The 18,536-nt window shown below is 35.4% G+C and overlaps 1 protein-coding gene across 1 annotated transcript in view; it reads left to right on the forward strand.

Annotated features, from left to right (window-relative positions):
- Nucleotides 1–18,536, forward strand: part of LOC130010729 (E3 ubiquitin-protein ligase rnf213-alpha-like) — a 368,341-nt gene that overhangs the window by 34,574 nt on the left and 315,231 nt on the right. Inside the window, exon 2 of the mRNA XM_056098708.1 lies at nt 1,525–1,666. The gene's annotated coding sequence lies outside the window, so the exon portion shown is untranslated. The remainder of the gene's footprint in view (nt 1–1,524; nt 1,667–18,536) is intronic.

Raw genomic sequence — 18,536 nt, forward strand, 5'->3', positions numbered from 1 at the left:
TTGTGAAAGCTCTAACAACATAAATTATCATCTGTATGAAATTTATGCATCATTTGAATTAGTGAAACAAAGAAACCTATTGAATTTCAGCAGTTTTTAGAACCTTGTGAACCCTCAAACGACTAAAATTATAATCTGATTCTGTATGAAATTGTCTTGTAAATGCTCTCATTTACCTACAAAAGAATAAGTATGTGACAACCCTTGTCGATCGCTTGGGGGTCACGGTGGCTAAGTGGGTAAGACGCTGGCTCACTAGCCTGGTGGGCGGGTATTCGATCCCTGCATTGGCCGAGAAAGTTCACCCAGATTTTCCAGCGTGGTTCCCCCTTGTCAGTGATGCAGGACGGAGGGCCTGACAAGAACAGCTGTCTAGTCATTCGGTTGAGACGAAAAACCGAGGTCTCGTGTACACATTGGCATGCATGTAAAAGATCCCTTGACAGTTGGAATTCGATATAAGAGTAGGCCGTAGTGCCGCTGTCCGGGCAAAATTTCACTCATACCGCAGAGTATGACATATGCTTGTCTTCATTAGCCCAGTTCGGAGCAAAACAGTAGGACGTTAAACCCCATTTCATTTCATTTTGTCGACCGCTCGGATGATTTAACTGCAGTTGATGTATGTTTCGTTGCCTGGCGACCTATCTTTATCCTATCAGACGTTGTAAATTTTTTGTTAATTATTTAATGTTTTAACTCTTTTGCTACCCTGAATCATTGACAGCATCTAGATACAGAATCCCATCAAACTCGTATTGCGCGCGGAGTTACCTTTTTTTAATTAAAACAGTGACATTCTTCATTGGGGCATAAGGAAGAACTGTATAAAATTTCAAAATTTTGGTATTGAAAAACGTTGCACATAGTTATCTGGTCATGTTTTGACATTTGAAGTTTCTGAATGTGATACATTACAAAATCCAAAGTTTGGGAATATCATCGTACAAGTCATAAACCAGTGGCTATTGATGAATGTCAGTAAATCCTTAAAGGAGAAGTATTTGTGAATTAATTTTGTTTATTCTGGATTAAAGATGCTTAGAAACTATTATCCTTCTCCTGTGAAAATATCTGAAACTGGTTGTTGCAATTACCAAGTCACTAATACAATCAAATAATGAAATTTCTAAAATGAGTTATATAGCCCTGTTAATTGTAGTTTAATGGTCAAGTGTGAGACATTAAGTAATATATATATATATCTCGAGTGCGTTAGAAAATTTAGTGATCATTTCCAAATGGTTCAACATTTTGATTTGGAACTTTGATCTGCATATATAAATCCTTTTTTATTTATGGTGGAACTGCTTCTATAAAAAAAAAAACATGAATAAATTCAGAAATCACCAATATTCATTGTTCTACCTTTACATAATTACATAATTTAGGACCTAAGCTTTCTTCTAAACATAAGATTGTGAATTTATTTTAATATGCCTGAGATAACAAAGCTGCTGGTGGGATATGATTCATGACTTCAATAAAATACCTGCATACCATTTTAACATTTGTTTTATTTAGAGCAAGTTGACTGTGGAGAGAAGTTCTGTAAAACTTGGAAAACTGTTTTCAAGATCCTGGCAAAAATTTTGGAAAAATTATGAAAAAGATAACTTTTATATATTTGAGTGGAAACCACTAATACGGTACTTGAGAAGATTTGGTAAGTAAAGTACTATGTACCATATTACCTCTCTACAGGTCACATGTTTCCTCCCATGCTAAAGACCCCTATGCTAAAGAATATTATTGAAAGAAAATTGAACCATTAGTCCCTAACTGACCTAGTTTGTGTTGAGTGGACGTTAAACCCCAATGTTATCTCTCTCAACAGTCACAGAGAGATCAAATTTCATGAAAATCGAACCGTAGCTTACTGTTAAAATGGGCCCTCTTTTTTTCGACAAATAGTAGCTTTTCTAAGAATCTAGAATGTGTAATCTGAGTGTAGTTGTTCATTAGGTGAATGCCTTGACTGATGAGCATTTTCTGCTAATGGTAACACTGAGAACTACTAAGAGGTGAATCTGTGCACAGCCATTATAGAAATCTCTGTTTGGCTTATTTGTACGTCTATCGAAAGAAAATTAATTTCCCGACTATTACTCGATATTACCACGTTAAAATTGTAAATAAGGTGCGTTAATTAACAAGGGTGAAAAACTGTCTGAGAGTTGAGTTAATTAACGCTAGGGGTGAAAAACTGTGCGATGGTGCATTTTCTGTAGAGGTGTGTTAATTAACCAACCGGTAAAAAATAAATGTCAATGGTGTGTATTGTTTAATTGGCGTGTTTTCTCGCTAGTTGCGATAACTACAACAAAAGGAGTATAATCAAGGACCAACAGGCTTTATCTGACACGTATGTGTTAAATCAAAATTTGGGAAGTAAAACTGTTTTACCGTGCGATATATAATTCGACCGTATGTTTTACGCAGGTCTTTGTATAATTAAAGACAGGTCTTTAGATAGACGTGTGTGCTCACTATGATCTACGTTTCTCTTATGTGTCTTTTGTATTGTGTACCATATATATAAAGTAGCATTTAATGAAACAAGCCAACAGTGAGGCTGATGTCCCCCGCCAAAATCCCGAAATAAATAGATATAATGAATCTATACTAGGAGTTTCATAGCTCTCAACCAATCAAATTGCTTACCGTAATCAGACAATATTCATCATCGAACTCCATCCATGCATTCACCTAATGAATGCCTACACCAAATTTGAGCATTCTACATGTACCTCAATTAGGAGAGTTATTGTGTTGCAAAGTCTCGACCGATCAAATTGCTTATAGCTCTGCTTACACTAAGCAGAAAATGATAATTATCGAACTTAGTCAAGGTATTGATGTGATGAATCTATACACCAATTTTCATCACTCTCACTTAATTAGAACTAAAGTTATTGTGTCCCAAAGCATCAACCAATCAAATTGCTTATCTCTGCTTACCCTAAGCAGACAAGCCAACAGTGCGGCTGATGTCCACTGCCGAAATCCCCAAATACTTTTCAAAAGTATCGATCAATCAAACTGATTATCAACTATACACTAAGTTTCATCACTCTCTATCAGATAGAATCAAAGTTATCTTGTCCCAAAGCATTGATTAGGAAATCGCTTATCTCTGCTTAGCTTTAGTTCGATATGTTAATCATTGAACTCAGTCAGGACGAACATCTACATCAAGTTTAAACATTCTACCTCAATTAGAAGCAGAGTTGTTGTGTTCGAATGTCTTGACCAATCAAAATGCTTATTGCTCCTTAGTCTAAGCAGACAATTCTCATCATCGAACTTAGTCAAGGTATTGATGTAATGAAACTATACACCAAGTTTCGTCACTCTCACTTAATTAGAACTAAAGTTACCATGTCCCAAAGCATCAACCAATCAAGTTGCCTTTCTCTACTTACATAAGCAGAAAATGCTCATCTTCGCATTCTATCAAGGCATTGACCTCATAAACACCTACACCAAGTTTGAACATTCGAGCTCAATTAGAAGGAGAGTTTTTGTGTTCCAAAGTTTCGGCCAATCAAATTGCTTATCGCTCTGCTTACCCTGAGCAGAAAATGCTCAATATCGAACTTAGTGAAGGTATTGATGTAATGAAACTATACACCAAGTTTCATCACTCTCACTTAATTGGAACTAAAGTTATCGTGTCCCAAAGCATCAACCAATCAAATTGCTTATCTCTACTTACCCTAGGCAGAAAATGCTCATCTTCACACTTCATCAAGGCATTGACCTAATAAACACCTACACCAAGTTTGAACATTTTAGCTCAATTAGAAGGAGAGTTATTGTGTTCCAAAGTCTTGGCCAATCAAATTGCTTATCGCTCTGCTTACCCTGGGCAGAAAATGCTCATTATCAAACTTTGTCAAGGTATTGATGTAAAGAAACAATACAGCAAGTTTCATCACTCTCACTTAATTAGAACTAAAGTTATCGTGTCTCAAAGCATCAACCAATCAAATTGCTTATCTCTCCTTACCCTAAGCAGAAAATGCTCATCTTCGAACTCCATCATGGCATTGACCTAATAAACACCTACACCAAGTTTGAACATTCTAGGGCAATTAGAAGGAGAGTTATTGTGTCCCAAAAAGTGTGACGGAAAATTGGTAGCTCTTCAGATCGGGAGGTGTTGATCATACAGCTTACCCTGTTTGTGTATTGTGCGTTTTTATAATAGCTAGCATATAATTTACGATATCTGAATACATTCTGAAAGAACATATAGTTCGTTATTAGATTTTTGTTTTTAATAGGCCATTTTTTTTTTATGATAGTCAGATATCAATATCAAATATAAATCACATTAAATAGCATCCTCGGTTATCCAGTGTACTCATTCCGTTCTACTCCACTATACCCTGGGTTAATCTATGGGGGAGACACGTTTTTATGTTATCCGCCCTTGATGATTGTGCTATTTTTATCGACAATCCCATAAATTGTTATTTGAAAAGAAAGTTGTTAAAGGGAAGTAACTCTCATCGAACATTGTTAGGAGTTGGCCTATTCTAAATGCGTAATTATTAACAACCAATTATATATTATGTTAATGAAGACCAGACGTTCATATAATAATGTAGGGTCATTAGTTTTATTTGGAATAGTTCGTTCTTGGAATTTTATGTCCACCTGATATCGTTATTGTGAATCAAATTGCCAAGTACAATAAACATAACAGAATGACATATTTCATACAAAGAACGAATTGTAATAATAATAATAACAAAAGTCAAACATAGAGATGTTATACATATTTGAAATCAACAACACATACTACAGATTTTGATAATACAATTAAATATAAATAAATTATAAACATATACATTATTTATATAAATCATTCAGTAAATGGACATGAATATGGTTATCTACCCTTATAAAAACGAAGCCGAAACGATTGGTTTGTAAACTGTTTTCTGATTGGTTCGTAGACTGTAGCTACATTCTAGGCCAGGGCAGATAATTTGAAATCGTGGAAACCCTATGGATTAACCCAGGGTATAGTAGAGTAGAACGGAATGAGTACACTGGGTAACCGAGGATGATTAAATAGATGAACAGCCCAATACTGCTTTGAAACAAACAGCATTGTAATTTTATTAAGAAATGCATTTCCCTGTTCCCTAATCAAATTTGATATTTGATTAAACTTCACATTTCATTTAGACTTTAGACAATTAGATTTCCAACTGGTCAGAGACGTAATTCAAATTATTATCATCATCAGAGAGATGTTTTGCAAGTAAAGGGGACAAAGTAATATTAATACTATAAATCAAATTTTGTTACTGTTATACATATACTAAAGTTTAAGAAGGAATATTGATACACTATTGCACCCTTCCATGTTATAACTTGTTTAGGGACACTGAACAATGTGACAATTTAATCATATAAAAAAATCAAGATTATGCACATGTAGTGTCGGTTAAAAGATGGTAGATTATTCCATTAAACAGATAGAGATAGTTTGATACTGGTTGCAGTAAATTTTACTATACACGTTTGTATGTATTCTATTTACATGCCATAATAGTTTTAACCATAAATTACCTAATTTTTTTAAGTAATCATATCGTCTAGTTCTATCGGGAGCAGATCTTTTCATCCCAAGACCTAATTAACAACCTTCATTCAGTAATCATAAGCTTATGGAACTTTAAAATCTTTGCTGAATCCACGGGACAGATACAATACCATGCTGATATTTTTTTTATTTTTTTTTTATTTTGGCGCCAACGACACGGCCTTCAATGCATACTATCAATCGAAGGTCAATATGTTAACTTACGCGTTTAATCAAATCAAACAATGTCTAAACTTTACTAGTATTGTATGAAGATATCCTGTATTTCTACCTTGATCTGATAAAAGAATGGGAAAATATACAAAAACTAAAAACATCAAGCGGAAGACAAGAATAAGTATATTTACAAGAATAAGTATATTTACAAGAATAAGTATATTTAAAAGAATAAGTATATAATAAGTATATTTACAAGAATAAGTATATTTACAAGAATAAGTATATTTTACAAGAATAAGTATATTTACGAGAATAAGTATATTTACGAGAATCAGTATATTTACATATGGCAAATTTGGCTTATTCGCTATAAACCCGGGGATATTCAAATTGGGGCCTACCTGTTCGATATTTATAAATGACGACATTTAGTGTCGGTTAAAAGATGGTAGATTATTCCATTAAACAGATAGAGATAGTTTGATACTGGTTGCAGTAAATTTTACTATACACGTTTGTATGTATTCTATTTACATGCCATAATAGTTTTAACCATAAATTACCTAATTTTTTTAAGTAATCATATCGTCTAGTTCTATCGGGAGCAGATCTTTTCATCCCAAGACCTAATTAACAACCTTCATTCAGTAATCATAAGCTTATGGAACTTTAAAATCTTTGCTGAATCCACGGGACAGATACAATACCATGCTGATATTTTTTTTATTTTTTTTTTATTTTGGCGCCAACGACACGGCCTTCAATGCATACTATCAATCGAAGGTCAATATGTTAACTTACGCGTTTAATCAAATCAAACAATGTCTAAACTTTACTAGTATTGTATGAAGATATCCTGTATTTCTACCTTGATCTGATAAAAGAATGGGAAAATATACAAAAACTAAAAACATCAAGCGGAAGACAAGAATAAGTATATTTACAAGAATAAGTATATTTACAAGAATAAGTATATTTAAAAGAATAAGTATATAATAAGTATATTTACAAGAATAAGTATATTTACAAGAATAAGTATATTTTACAAGAATAAGTATATTTACGAGAATAAGTATATTTACGAGAATCAGTATATTTACATATGGCAAATTTGGCTTATTCGCTATAAACCCGGGGATATTCAAATTGGGGCCTACCTGTTCGATATTTATAAATGACGACATTGCATATCGTGCAATAGATTAAGGTCAATATTTTTTGTCCCCCGCCTTTTTGTCTGTCTGTCCGTCCGTCCATCTGTCACGCTTTTTGGGACACAATATCCCTCTTTCTAATTGAGCTACAATGTTCAAACTTGGTGTAGGTGTTTATTAGGTCAATGTGTTGATGGAGTTCGAAGATGAGCATTTTCTGCTTAGGGTAAGCAGAGATAAGCAATTTGATTGGTTGATGCTTTGGGACACGATAACTTTAGTTCTAATTAAGTGAGAGTGATGACACTTGGTGTATAGTTTCATTACATCAATACCTTGACTAAGTTCGATAATGAGCATTTTCTGCTCAGGGTAAGCAGAGCGATAAGCAATTTGATTGGTCGAGACCTTGGAACACAATAACTCTCCTTCTAATTGAGGTAGAATGTTTAAACCTGGTGTCAGGGTTCCCGCGGCTTCGTCAAACATTTTTTCAAGGATATTCAAGGATAAATATTTGTCAAATTCAAGGATTTTCAAGGACATTTTTTAGCCTAAAGTTACAATTTTTCATCTTAAAAATAACCAAAACATTACCAACTATCGTTATAAAACTTCTAATCTAAACGGGATTTTCATATCAACTTACTATTATTGCCAATTTGAAACAAAATTAAGGATCTCAACTGAAATTCAAGGATATTTTCCTATTTCCGCGAAATTCAAGGATATTCAAGACATTGAAAATGAAATTTTAAATTTAAGGATATTCAAGGATTTTCAAGGACCGCGGGAACCCTGGGAGTAGGTGTTTATTAGGTCAATTTCTTAATTGAGCTACAATGTTCAAACTTGGTGTAGTTGTTTATTAGGTCAATGTGTTGATGGAGTTCGAAGATGAGCATTTTCTGCTTAGGGTAAGCAGAGATAAGCAATTTGATTGGTTGATGCTTTTGGACACGATAACTTTAGTTCTAATAAAGTGAGAGTGATGAAACTTGGTGTATAGTTTCATTACATCAATGCCTTGACTAAGTTTGATAATGAGCATTTTCTGCTCAGGGTAAGCTGAGCGATAAGCAATTTAATTGGTTGAGACTTTCGAACACAATAACTCTCCTTCTAATTGACTAAGAATTTTCACACTTGGCATAGGTGTCTATTAGGTGAATGCCTTGATGGAGTTCGAAGATGAGAATTTTCGGCTTAAGGTAAGCAGAGATAAGCAATTTGATTGGTTGATATACATGAGACACAATAACTTTAGTTCTAATTAAGTGAGAGTGATGACACTTGGTGTATAGCTTTATTACCTCAATACCTTGACTGAGTTCGATTATGAATATTTTCTGCTGAGGGTAAGCAGAGCGATAAGCAATTTGATTGGTTGAGAATTTGGAACACAATAACTCTCCTTCTAATTGAGGTAGAATGTTTAAACTTGGTGTATGCATTCATTAGGTGAATACCTTGGTGGAGTTCTATGATGAACATTGTCTGCTTACGGTAAGCAGAAATAAGCAATCTGATTGGTTGATGCTTTGAGGCATGATAACTTTAGTTATAATGAAGTGAGAGCAATGGAACTCCAAATATAGATTCATTATATCATTACCTTGACTAATTTCGATGGTGAGAATTTTCTGTTTAGGCTAATGAGCGATAAGCAATTTGATTGGTCAAAACTTTGGAACTGACAACTCTGCTTTTAATTGAGGTAGAATGTTTAGACTTGGTGTAGATGTTCATTAGGTGAATGTCTTGACTGAGTTCACTGATTAACCTTTTGAGCTGAAGCTAAGCAGAGCTAATCAATTTCATTGGTCAATGCTTTGGGACAAGATAATCTTGATTCTATCTGATAGAGAGTGAGAAACTTAGTGTATAGTTTGATTGCTTGATACTTTTGAAAAAAAAAAAATGTGTGATTAATTAATGTGTCATCTATTTATTTTGGGATTTCGGCGGGGGACATCAGCCTCACTGTTGGCTTGTATTTTATTAAATGCAACTTGATCTATAAGTAGCGTGACTATATGGTACATACTATAAACGCCAGGTATAGTCTTAAGAATAGAAGACAAGTCTCGAAAAATGATTACGTGTCAATTCGGGCGTATGTGTTTCTTTGATCTGTAATATCACGGGACAATTCTGTAATTGCATAAAACGGCTATTATAAGTTACAAGTTCTGGAATGCGGATCGTTGGATTGTACGCGATGTAAATTTAGTGAAAAGCTAAAGTAATTTTAGTTTAAATATATCATTTCTGTGGGAATTATCACTGTTCGGTTGCTTGTGCCGTATTATTTATCAATATGGAGATTTATTTTATGGATATTGCTATTGAAGATAAGATGCACAATTTACGCATCATGGCAAGTTTTTATACGCCCACATTGAAATGTGGTCGTATATTGTTGTCGGTCTGTCCGTTGGTCCGTCGGTCCACAATTGCTTGTGGACGCTTTATAGGCTAAAGTTAATATCTGATTGACTTTAAATTTATACACAGTGTTTTAGGTCATGAGACGAAGAAGCCTATTGATTTTCAGCAATTTCCAATAATTTTTGCCAGAGTTATGGCCCTTGATCACTTTGAAAAATCTTGTGGCGCTCTAGAGGCTCAAGTTAATATCCGATTGACTTTAAATTTATACACAGTGTTTAAGGTCATGAGATGAAGAAGCCTATTGATTTTCAGCGATTTCTGTAATTACTGCCAGAGTTATGGCCCTTGATCACTTTGAAAAATCTTGTGGACGCTCTAGAGGCTAAAGTCAATATCCGATTGACTTTAAATTTATACACAGTGTTTGAGGCCATGAGATGAAGAACCATATTGATTTTCAGCGATTTCCGATAATTACTGCCCAAGTTATGGCCCTTGATCACTTTGAAAAATCTTGTGGCGCTCTAGAGGCTAAAGTTATCATCCGATTGACTTCAGATTGATACACAGAGTTTAAGGTCTTGAGACAAACAAGTATATTGATTTTCAATGAATCTTTATGAATTGAACAGCTAAATCCATGATGTTAAAAGTTTCGTATACTAAACGTTAGCATAGGGCAGAACTTTATAAAAACCAAACAAAATCTAATGGTTTTCTGATAATTACTTAATGAGTTGTTACTCTTAATCAGATTTTAATGTTTTATAAATGTTTCATTACCGAAAAAAGTAAAAATATGCGACAACTCTTGTTGACTGCCCGGAGGATATGGTTGCTGTGGGCGTATATTTCGTTGCCTGGCAACCTATCTTTATAAATTTAATAAATGTGAAACGGTGAGTGCGCATCTTTTTAGTAATAAAGCAGAAATATATTTCGGTTGTAGAAAAAATATACTCAGCCAAATTAAAAAGTTGACACTGATGAATTTCAACAAATTTTTTTTTCTGGTAAGTCAAATAAATTTTAAAGTGTTTCTAACGATAGTAAGTAGTAAGAAGCCTTTAATTTCATAAAATTGTAAAGTCACGTGAATCACGTGACCAATATTGACACCTCTTCATCGCAGTAACCGACTTGTGTCGGCCACAAGACACATAAGATTTACTCAAAGGCAGTGGAATTCTGTTGTCTTTAGTGACGAATCTCGATTCACTTTGAGATTTGCCGATGGCAGGGTCCAAGTGTACCGCAGACAAGGTGAACGTTACGCTCAAGTATGCGTCAGAGAAGTTGACCGATTTGGTGGCGGCAGCGTCATGGTTTGGGGTTCTTTTTGTGTACATGGACGTTCTTCTCTTGTTGTTGTCCAAGGGAATTTAAATGCTGTCCAGTACAGGGATCAGATTTTGCAACCTGTTCTTCTTCCGTTTATGCAGAGACATGGGCCTGGACTAACATTTCAACAAGACAATGCTCGACCCCATACAGCAAGTCCTGGAATGGCCGTCGCTTAGCCCCGACCTTAATCCTATTGAATACATCAGAGACGAACTGGGTCGACGTGTTCGTCAGCAAGTGAATCCACCACTGACGTTGCAGGACCTTCAACATGCTCTTGCTGAGCAGTGGCGACGTCTTCCTCGGGTAGAATTTACTAATGTTCTGAGATCCATGAGAAGACGTTGTGTGGCAGTACAAGACGCTAGAGGAGGCCACAATCGTTACTAAACACTTTATTCCGATTGTTCTCCAAGTCTGTGAATTTAATTTTGGGGGGTACTGTGACATCACGAACGTTATCAATGTCAAAGACTTTTGGCGAGACGTATTCTTGCTTTCTGTTGATGTCAAGGTCGTCTGTGCACAACATAACACTAAAATAGTTGCCTTAAACCAAATATTAAAAATCTAGTCCCAAAAATCCCAAGTGTCAAGTTTTTAATTTGGCTGAGTATAGTTTTTGCTGGATTTACTCTATATTCGCGTGGATAATTAAATTTGGCGCTGACTGCTGGGTATTTAAAAATGACATTACATTCGCCTTTCCGTATGATAGATTAAGGTCCATATTTTTATTTCTTTAAATGCAACTTTATATATATGGTACGCAATACAAAAGACACACAAGAGCACACACCCCTATCTAAAGACCTGTGTAAAACACACGGTCAAATGATAAATCGCCGGGTAAAACAATTTCACTTCCCCAAATTTTGATTTAACACGTACATGTCAGATAAAGCCTGTTGGTCCTTGATTATACTCCTTTTGGTGCAGTTATCGCAACTAGCGAGGAAATACACCAATTAAACAATACACACCATTGACGTTCCTTTTTTACCGGTCGGTTAATTAACACACCTCCACAAGAAACGCACTGTCGCACAGTTTTTCATCCCTAGCGTTAATTAACGCACCTTATTTACAATTTTAACGCGGTAATACCGAGTAAAAGTTGGGAAATTAATTTACTTTCGATAAAAGTACAGATAACGCCCCAGACATAATTTTCTATAAGGGCCATACACAGATTCACGTCTTAGTAGTTCTCATTCCCCATGCATAATAATTGTCATCGTTGTTTACAAATATGATCAAATTAATGTCGATGAATTGATTTTCAATGGGTACAACCCCCTAAAAAATATAAACCACCTCCGCTTGTTGCTATGCTGTCTACACAACTCGTTTGCTGATTGGCCCAGACACTGAGTGAAAAGCATTATGGTTACATGGCTGACTTGAGCGGGCAATAAATATTTGGTTTTGGCGATAATGCTTTTTGGGTACCTACATGCGATTCACTTAGATAAGTGGCAGAAAAAAATGAATTCTGATCGTATATAGATTGCCATTGAGTGTTAATCAAAACCAAGTGGCTGATTATGTAAATTAATCGACAAGCGGGTGGGTGTCATTGAGTAATACTAATCAACTGTCACGGATCAGTTAAATGGAAATAAACAAAATGGCCAATAATTTTCTTTTCGAAGAGAATTTTATTGATAGATGAATTCCCTTTACTGTCGCTTCTTCATACAGCATGTAAAGTAAGGAATGCATCTTGGATATTATTGTTTAAAATTCTCTTATCACCATGGGTCGAAAAACTGAGAACGACCAACGAGCCGAATTGCGACAATTCTCGAGTCTGCCATTGTTTAATTACATCGAAGCCAAAATGCACAAAAGTGAACGTAAGCATTTCTTGACTATGAAATTGACATTTCTATAGGGACTCATATTTTGATACCGTTACGGTACCTGAAAAATAATAATAGACCTATCATACACGCAAAATCTTATTTTAATTCAGGTATTTAATGAACACGCGTACAGCTGTGGCGGCTTCTTTGATGATTATCCAATCTTAATCTCCTGACCACTAGCTGACACTAGGGTGCTAATTAATTGATGAGATTAACTGTTAATCTCACCAAAGTTATAATATACAAAAGAGACTACTAATATATAGATTATTCTTCAGTATAACCCTATCATGTGAATGTGCCGCATGTGTTATGGATGTTTCGTCAAGAAAGGAGTGCATTTACTACGATTTTCGTCGTCAGCACCCTTGAAATCCTAAATAAAAAAAATATTAAACTACAAAATAGCAAATAAATGGCGGAAATCGTCGGATCAAATTTTACTACGATTTTCGTCTTCAGCACCCCTGAAAACCCATGGAAAGATATATTCAACGACATTACAGCAAAAAAAATGGCCTGGTTGCTAAGCGATTTTGTTTTGGAACATACCAATTAAATCTTTGACTTGGTTTTTCTCAAAACTTACTTTTGTGAGTTGGGTAGCTTCTAATGGACACAGCTCAGTCAATTTTTGCCCAATTCAAACAAACTATACATCAAATTGAAGATAATGAGTTTGAGAATGTGAAAATAACAATAACTCAATTTTCAAAATTTCCTCATTGTGACTCAGTATTTTATGTGGGGTCACATTCAGTGATGGGATTTTGCCCGTATATTCCGGACATGTCCGACGCTATTTTCCAAACGTCGTAAATTGTCCGACCAGGAATATGCCGAATCGGACATCAAGACATGGTAAATAATATTCAAAATTCCAAAATTAATATTGTGTACTGAGTGTATGACTACCACTCAACCCGATTATCGTTGATAATAGGCTGGATTGATTAGGTAATTAAGTGATCCACGTATTTATCGTTTTATACAGTCTATACACATACCTTGATTAACTAGTTAATCTGCCTTGATTGACTGACTTAATTCTTTGTCGGACAATTCATCAATTCAATCCTGAACAGAAGTCATTGCTTCTCCTTTGTCAGACTATATATCAATCCAATAAACTTTATCTATGTGATTAACCCGTGATTTTTCCATTGTCTCACGTTTTAATCTCCTTGATATCGGCCGTAGACATTAGTCATATATGTCACATATCCTAATAGTATATAACACCCCAAATCAATATACATCCTGTCCGATAACTTGTCTGTGATATTTCTTCAGTGGAAGCCGAAGTTAAATAAAGCTATTTCACACACACGCACAATGAAAGTAGAAATATCGCGAGACACGTGGAATTAAGAGCTGTAAACGTGCTGAATCTAATACGTCTGATGTCGGGAGAAAAGATTCTATTTTGATGGCATATTGTCGGATTTATGATCATATTTTGAATGGGGTTTATGTTTTTAAATAAATAAATAAACACGCTAAAAAATGTTGACGAATATTTTGATTGGAATAACGTAAGTAGTTACGCAAAATGAAAGTAGAAATCTCGCGAGACATGTGGAATTATAAGAGGTGTAAACGTGCCGAATCTATAACGTCTGATGTCGGGTGAAAAGATTCTATTTTGATGGCATATTGTCGGATTTATGATCATATTTTGAATGGGGTTTATGTTCTTAAATAAATACATAAACACGCTAAAAAATGTTGAAGAATATTTTGATTGGAATAACGTAAGTAGTTGCGCTAATTGTTTTAGACGAGAGCGCATGCTTAGAGTCGAATGGGATTTTTTAGCAGTTGGTGTCACTCGCTCGTTGTATTATAGAGCAACGTTTACTACGGTTTACGGTCAAATAAATTTCGGGATGTCATTTTTTTACCTTCCGTATATAAATCGAAACAGAGTATAAGACGAATGCCGGACTTTGCTGAAAAATGTATCGACTTATGACCCGAAAAATACGGTAATTTTGGGGGAATTTGAAACCGGTATACGGATGGGCAGTAGTCGGCACGCTTTCATTCTATGGTATTACGATGTCATGTAATTTTGTAGAAATATTATTGACATAAATTTGAATACCGTACGGGAATTAAATTTGAAAAATAACGAGGTGCACCTATTTTTTTTTATTATGTATGAATTTGAATATTTTGTTGACACGTGATTCTTAATTGTGGTTTGAAAACGCCTGCTTAAATAACGATAAAGGGTTATGTCCCTTTATTTTTGGGAAGAAAATGTCCGACAACTAAAATTTTGAAATCCCATCACTGGTCACATATGGTTTTAATTTTATTTCAATAATTCGCTTGCGCGTAGGGGTCTTTTGTAGTGGGAGGAAACCGGAGGACCCGGAAAAAAACCCAAGAGGTTGGACAGGCAACCTTACTCCTTGTCATGTACAACCGGGGATTCGTAACCACACCAGTTGACTCAATGACAGGCCTTATGATACAGCACGCACGTGCTAACCATTCGATCATCCAACCCCCCCAATTGTGTTAGAATGTTCACACTTATAGGTGTCTATTAGGTGAATGCCTTGATGGAGTTCGAAGATGAGAATTTTCTGCTTAGGGTAAGCAGAGATAAGCAATTTGATTGGTTGATGCTTTCGGACACAATTACTTTAGTTCTAATTAGGTGAGAGTGAGGACACTTGGTGTATAGCTTTATTTCAACAATACCTTGACTAAGTTCGATAATGAACATTTTCTGCTGAGGGTAAGCAGAGCGATAAGCAATTTGATTGGTCGATACTTTGGAACACAATAACTCTCATTGAGGTAGAATGTTCAAACTTGGTGTAGGCGTTCATTAGGTGAATGCCTTGATTGAGTTCGATGATGAACATTGTATGCTTACAAATAAGCAATCTGATTGGTTGATGCTTTGGGGCACAATAACTTTAGTTATAATGAAGTGAGAGTGATGAAACTCGGAATATAGATTTATTATATCATTACCTTGACTAAGTTTGATGTTGAAAATTTTCTGATTAGGCTGAGGAGTGATAAGCTGTTTGATTGGTCAAGACTTTGGAACATAACAACTCTGCTTTTCATTGAGGTAAAATGTTTAAAACATGATGTTTATTAGGTGAACGTCTTGACTGAGTTCAATGATTACGAGCTGAAGCTAAACAGAGCTAATCAATTTCATTGGTCGATGCTTTGGGACAAGATAATCTTGATTCTATCTGATAGAGAGTGATGAAACTTAGTGTTTAGTTTGATTGCTCAATACTTTCGAAAAAAATAAATGTGTGATTAATTAATATGTATCCTCTATTTATTTTGGGATTTCGGTGGAGGACATCAGCCTCACTGTTGGCTTGTTTTAACAGTTAGATCATTGCTACAATAGATGTGTATTGCAGGTTTCAACAATCAGAAGTAACGAACGCAAAAGGAAAACACAAGTTATCCCTCTATATAACTAACTGAAGTGACGAGTGATAACAGATACATGGGCAAATTTCTGCTCGCTTATAATTCCTTCAAAGACCAAAAGTTGTTATGTGACACTGTGAGAGGATATCTGACAATTCATAAAAAGAATTGACTGTCACTAGATAAGAGAACACGAAAGAAAAATAGAAAAACTCTGTGCATTACCATGATTTTATTAAGTATAGAATGAATAAAAACAAGGGAATGTATGGACTATTTCTATTTTTCTTGTGTTTTCTTATCTAAAGACATTCAATTACTTTTTATACACCCACATAGAAATGTGGACGTAGATTGCCATCGCCCCGTCCGTCCGTCCATCCTCCGGTTGGTCCGGCATCTACAATTGCTTGTGGACGCTCTAGAGGCTAAAGTTTATATCTGATTGACTTTAAATTTATATACAGTGTTTAAGGCCATGAGACGAAGAAGCCTATTGATTTTCAGCGATTCCTGATAATTACTGCCAAAGTTATGGCCCTTCATCACTTTGAAAAATCTTGTGATGCTCTAGAGGTTAAAGTTATCATCCGATTGACTTCAGATTGATACATAGAGTTTAAGATCTTGAGACATACAAGTGTATTGATTTTCAATGAATTTTTATGACTTGAACATCTAAATCCATGATATTAAAAGTTTCGTATACTAAACGTTAGCATGGGGCAGAACTTTATAAAAACCAAACAAATTCTAATGGTTTTCTGAGTTGTTGCTCTTAATCAGATTTTAGTGTATTATAAATGTTTCATTACCGAAAAAAGTAAAAATATGCGACAAAACTTGTTCGTTCATTTCTAGAGTTTTACGTCCACTTCCACCTAAGGACAATTTACCTGCTGTGGGCGCTGTTTCATTGCCTGGCAACCTGCCTTTGTATTTATCGTATACAGGCAACAATTCTGAAGGGATTATTTTGGAATTTGGAATACTTATTGTCCCCCACCTTTCGAAGAAAGCTTGGGACTATTAAAATGGGTTCGTCCGTCAGTCCGTCTGTCTGTTCATCGGTCTGTCTGTCTTGTCACACTTTTTGGGATACAATAACTCTCTTTCTAATTGAGCTAGAATGATCAATCTTGGTGTATGTGTTTATTAGGTCAATGCCTTGATGGAATTCGAAGATGGGCATTTTCTGCTCAGGGTTAGCAGAGATAAACAATTTGATTGGTTGATGCTTTGGGACACGATAACTTTAGTTCTAATTAAGAGAGGGTGAGGACACTTGGTCAATACCTTTTTTTATGTCAATACCTTGACTAAGTTCGATAATGAACATTTTCTGCTGAGGGTAAGCAGAGCGATAAGCTTTTTGATTGGTTGAGATTTTGGAACACAATAACTCTCCTTCTAATGTTTGAACTTGGTGTAGGCGTTCATTAGTTCAATGAAGCTTTCGGTAAGCAGAGATAAGCAATCTGATTGGTTGATGCTTTGGGGCATGACAACTTTGGTTTTAATGAAATGAGAGCGATGAAACTCTGAATATTGATTCATTATATCATTACCTTGACTATGTTTGATGGTGAGAATTTTCTGCTTAGGCTAAGGAGCGATAAGAAATTTGTTTGGTCAAGACTTTGGAACATAACAACTCTGCTTATAATTGAGGTAGAATGTTTAAACGTGATGTAGATGTTCATTAGGTGAATGTCTTGACTGAGTTCAATGATTACCATTCCGAGCTAAAGCTAAGCAGAGCTAATCAATTTCATTGGTCGATGCTTTGGGACGAGATAATCTTGATTCTATCTGTTAGAGTATGGTGTCTGATTGATATCACGTCTTGATGCCGTGGTTTCACCCTTCATAACGCGACAACACGACACCACAACATTTTAACCCAACAATACGACATTTTCACCCGACACCTCGACATTAAAAATGTCATAATGTCGCGTAAAAATGTTGTATTGTCAAGTAAAAATGTCCGGGTCTCGAACAGTGCCTAGTATTGTAGATAGGACAAAAAACAACCTCCTGTGTACCCATTGGGGTGCACATAAAAGAATCCTTCACAGTAGAAATTCAATGAAGAAATGCCTCAGTCAATTGGAAATTTCTGTCATATCACTCTGCATAGCGTATGCCTATCTTCAATAGTCCGATTGGTTCGGAAAAGTGGGAAAATGAAACGAAATGAGGATTCCCCTTGTCAGGAGTGCAGGAATTGGGTTTAACATCCACTCAACACAAACTAGGTCATTTCGGGACTAATATATGGTTGAATTTTATTTCAATAATTTGCTTGCACGTAGGTGTCTTTAGCAGGTGTCTTTAGCAGTCACGTACAACAGGGGATTCGAAACCACGCCAGTTGACTCAATGACAGGCCTTATGATACATTTGTGGCAACAAAATGAATAGCTTTAGAAAGCAATGTAAATATCTTGGGGCTGCTTTGTGAACCAAAACACAGTCTGACGAAAAAATAGTACTTCTCATTCCATCGAACTCCATGTTAAGCCCACATAGCTGGAGAAATAGGTATTAACTTAAACGCATCTACAA

This window comes from Patella vulgata, chromosome 2 (genome assembly GCF_932274485.2).
Source record: "Patella vulgata chromosome 2, xgPatVulg1.2, whole genome shotgun sequence".
In the NCBI taxonomy this organism is placed as follows: Eukaryota; Metazoa; Mollusca; class Gastropoda; family Patellidae; genus Patella; species Patella vulgata.